This window comes from Amia ocellicauda, chromosome 21 (assembly GCF_036373705.1).
Source record: "Amia ocellicauda isolate fAmiCal2 chromosome 21, fAmiCal2.hap1, whole genome shotgun sequence".
In the NCBI taxonomy this organism is placed as follows: domain Eukaryota; kingdom Metazoa; phylum Chordata; class Actinopteri; order Amiiformes; family Amiidae; genus Amia; species Amia ocellicauda.
Window position 1 is genome coordinate 8768629 of NC_089870.1, and position 5166 is coordinate 8773794.

Here is a 5166-nt window from a genome sequence, read left to right on the forward strand (position 1 = left end):
ATTATTAGACCCTGGCAGGTGTAGCTTTCTCATCGTTGGACACAGCTTGAGTTTTGCCTCAGGGAGTTTGGCAGCATCATCCTTTGAGTTCCTTTTTCATCTGTTGAAAGCGCCTACAGTAGTCAGTTGATCTATTATTTCAAACCGTTCTCTTTGTTTGCTGTTAGTAAGAACTCAATCTTAGATATTGTGTTGTGTTTGTCCTCCTCTGTGTGGCAGAGGCTTTTCTTTTTTGGTGTTCAGTGTGTCGTCATGTTTCTGCACCTGTGCGAACTCTCACCTGAATGGATCATTTTTCAGTTTATTCAAATATTGTACCTGCTGCACAGCCGGTCTCTGCAGTGGGTAGGTGGTTTTCAGTACAGGAAGTCAAGAAGAAAAGTAATTATCCCATATTGCAGGGTCTTTCATAATATCCCTGTTCAGTATCTATTGAATTAAACGTGCAACGGAGAGAAATGTTTTTCTTTTGCCTTGAAGGCCAGCAGATTGTGTTTTTTTTCATGTAAACATTTAAACTAATTCAAAAAGACACAGAAGGAACTAACCACATTAATTGTATAACATCCTGAATTAATGAAACGCAGCAACTTATGAACATACTGTGTTCAGATTTGCCTATTGCAATGTTAATAAAAACGATAACCTCACTTCACCGATAGATATCAACCTAAATGCCAAATGAAAGCTTTTTTCTAAGGTGCCTCTGATTGTTTAGACCCAGACTAGTTATTCAAGTAAAGCAAGAGTGACTTCTTTTACAGAAACAGCCTTTGGCAATGATGAGAACGTGACTCATTTCTCTGTGCATTTTGGATAAGTCCCTGTATAGCATTTGAGCCTTTCTCAAGAATTATCACGTGATCCAGAAGAATTACTGTGATCTAACTACAGCCACAGCTTATTCTAAAGACTACCATCTTTTCAATTAACTAAGCTTTTTGAAACCAGCATGACGTTTTCAATTTTAAGTGTCTTATACACTTTTAAAAGGCTGAGAATACAAGATGGGTACTGAAGAATGTTTAGTGTAATCCGTTTTATCCAACCGCATGTTGCAGGAACTGTTTTCCAAGCTCTTTGATGCAGTGTGAGAATTGCTCCAAATCACAACCAGTGGTTTTAAAAAATAAAAATTGTATTGTAAAAAAAATATGGAATGAATTTAGTCTTTAGATGGGTTTGTTGCCCTGATTTTTCACAACGTATAAACATGAAAGGTTTTGAGGATATCTCCATATTCAAATGTTACACATGCACTATGTTCCCAGTGTTGGTGACCTGCAGAGATGAAATGGGCTCAGTTGCCCTAAAGACTGTGGCAACCTTTATAGATGACACCTTATACAGAAGCCTGAGATCAACTTTCCCACCCTGTCTCTCTTTGTATGGATATACCATATAAGGATGAGATGTAATGAAGTGTCACCTCACCATGCCAAGAGTCATTTGGAAAATAAAGCCCTGCTTCAGCTTACTTTACAGATGTAAATTCTCCCCTTTCAAAGCATTGACTGATGAATCTCCTAATCCACTGAAGCAATCAGCTGGTTTCTTTCCACGTCCTGTGGCACTGCTAGAAACCAGGAACCCGTCCTACCCGTTTCCTGGGACAAAAAGAATGAAACATTGCTAATGTTCTTGCGAAGCCAGTCCTGTGGAAATGAGCTGCTTGGCCTACGTTAGTCATCATTTGTATGAAGGCCTGCAAAGCCTCGCCACTGTGTACCTTTAATTTTGCATTTCATTATGTAACTTCTTATTTTTGTCCGATACAGGCTTGACATTGTTTTCTTCTTCCCGTCTTTTTGAATCATTGCCCTGTTTACAGAGTTTTAAGGAGTGGGTGAAGGCTTGGCATAATGTATTTCAATGTACACACAAAGGGTTGAAAAGGTGATTAATTGTTTAGGTAACATTCAATATCCATCATCTTACAGTCTGCTGGGGAATACCATGAAAAAAAAATTACTTGAGTGGCTCATTTCATTCTCGTCTTTCTGGGTCAGTATCTGGCATACAGTAGCATTCCCATTCATAAACCTATCTAAATTAACAGACTGGTGCCTGGGGGCATGTTGTTTTGGATGCTTTTGATTTAAAACACACACAACTTGCATCCAATTAGTACAATGCAGAACTCACACCTAAGACGTGTGATGGGAGAATGATTTATACCTGTCATGTTTCACACTTTGACTAAACGTCTATGTATTTCTGAGTGAGTTATTTGTGATTTTAACTGAAATGCATCATTTTATTATCAGCAGCCAATTTGTAACCAAAAATAGCCAACCAGGAATTATCCGGTAATTAAAACATTGGCATCACTGAAAGGAATTATAGAGATTAGATTATGAGGATGTATGATCATTTTATCATCACCTCTAAAGTATGGGTTAGACTGTGTAATCAGTTAAAAGATGTATTTCTCTGTCTTGTGTATCACAACAAGATCTTCATGCCAGTTTGGCTAATGCTTTTTCCAATGTGGATTTCTGTAATACATTCAATCAGCCTCTTTGTTTATTGATAGTGTCTCCAAAGTTATAAAAAGGGTCAAACTCAGTTTAAGGTGGTGTGGGGGGTGCAGTGACAACGTACTGGCAATAACCATGACAGAGACGCATTTCAATAAGTTGTTTTTTCATTTGTAAATGTGCCCCTCAATAAAACTGCAGGAGACTCCTTGAGAAGCCTCTGGCTTTCCGTGACTTGGCAGAGTCCTGCCGTCCTTTTGTGTCATGAGTGACAAGTTTCAGTCTGCCTGCTTTTTCACACGTCCTGAAGTCAAGAGCCTCTCTGTCTCAGCAGCAGCCCCCATGGCCAGACACGTGTCACAACAATGAAGCGATCTCCCTCCCTGCTTTTCAGTATCACTAACACAGCAACATCTGTAAATATATGTATTCATATATCACCCTCAGCCCATATCGATCTTCTGCTGGATGAAGGCCTCCCCAAGATGTTTACACTTGTTTTGATCTACAGTTTCTCTTTTCCATGTCACTCCTGTATGATTTCATCTTCCTGCATTTTATGTGGTTTTTGTACTTATGTCTTTTTTTAATCTTTTGGGATGCATTCAAAATCTTTGATCTGTTCTTCTTGCAATGAGTCTGGCCTAGTGCACATATTTTGGTTTGTTCCCAGTTCCATTCATTTATTTTTGTCATTTCTCATTATTCCAAGCATACATCTCTCCATACTTCTTTTGTATATATACATATATTTGTATGTTAATATATAGGCTGAAACTCCTCGTCCCTGGTTAGTTAAATTCAGTATTTTTTTGGTTTGGTTGATCCTCTCAAAACCTCTTCTTCCTTTGTTTTCAGCCTTTTGTAAGAAGTTGATGGCAGTAACCCAATCAAATAGTAAGATACTACTGATATGTCTGATTAAATAAAGAAGTAATATATCTAAATGATGGTAGAACAAACATTGTATATAAAATTACTTACAATTATTATATAAGATTATCTGCAGATAACTTTTTATTTCTCTTTAAAAGTAATCTCACAGTTTGTTATATTAGCACAATATTCCAAACATTTAATGAAGAGGAGGAAGTAAAACCAGTAACCTGTTTGTAATGTATCTTTCCACATGAATATAAACTCTGCAGACAGGATAGTGACAGTGGGAATGAATGGAGGGAGTGGTCCTGCACGATGTGCTTCTTGGGTTACCACTCTGCTTACTTTTAAATGTTGGTTGTCGTTCTTTTGTTTAAAACAGAAATCCAACTGCAGCTCGGGCAAGGACATTGTGCAACTTTTTAACTGATTGCTGCCCAGGACAATCCCACAGCTACCACAGTCTACGGTCCCGACTTATCAATGAAAACTAGCACGGACCTTAGTCATAATGTACATTGTAAGAATTAGCATGAAGAAGGTGTAAATAACAGTCACCAAACTTCTTTGCCGTATCTTTTTGCAGTTACTCATGTCAGGGTTCTTTTCGATGATGAAATTGCTTCCGTTTCCTTCATTGCTCTGCTCTCGACCCGAGATTTTGATGAAAGTAGGCCACACAGGTGAAACTGATGAACCCGTTTCTTTCCATGAGTGGGATCCTTGCACTACCCTAAGAATTGATTACAAGAGTCATTAGTGCTCATACGTACATTTGATGTGTTTGGGTTAATAAGCCAATGTTCAATGTAGAGAATATGTTGGAAATATCTGTAACAAAGATGGCCGCAAAAGTGTTGTTAACTACATGATAACTTGCACAAGGCCGTCCAAAATTAACATATAATTAAAGAAACAATTAAAAAAGCTTTCAGTTGCTTCATACAGCAGTCTGGCTCTCAACACCCACCCAATGTTAGTACAGAAAAGTGAAAAAGAGTACATTGTCTAATCTCAAGTAAGACTCTGGTCATTGAACCAGTCACTCCAAGCGTGTCCTGACAGGCCTTTTGGAAGTCATACAATCTCGGGTTTATTTTCTCAGGGAGCATGATGTACAGAGACTGTTTGTCATTACAATACCCAGAGAGAAGCCCAAGGTAGCTTAGGTAAACAAGAAAGCTGTCAACGTTGCGTTTCATTGGTCATTGCGCTTCCTCCTCGAGGGGGAGGGGTCTGAGTACGCCAGTCGAGACTTATCGCACACTGCCTTTGCTTGACACGGTGTTGTGATGAAGTTGTCCAATTTCACAACACCACCAATAGGAGTGTGAGAACAAAGCAATCATATCTTTCCCAGACAAGCGCACCGCCACACTGGAGCGCTCGCAGCCAATCACAGCGCCGTTGCTCACCATCGAAATCACCAGTCTGAGGTTCAGTCAGTTGGCACCAATGTTTCTTTTGTTATTATTATGATTTCAATTAAACTGACAGAAATTCAATATTCCTCCCTCTGATCATGGGGAATTGAAGCTGAACCCTTTAAACTTCACTCTAAAGTGTATATAGTTTGGTCTCTCTATTAAAGTTAAAATTAAGTCGTTTTTGTGTGTATTTATCAGGTCAGTTCTGCTAATTGCATTTGACAGTAGCTCTAATCAGGTGTAGGGATACAGGCAGAGTCTAGAATTAGTTAATCAGTGCTCTTTCATCAAAATACAGTGCATTTGAGATAAAGCTGCGTCTTCTGAAGACTGTAAATGAATCCTAAGAAGTTACAATGACTAGATAGTCTTTACACCTG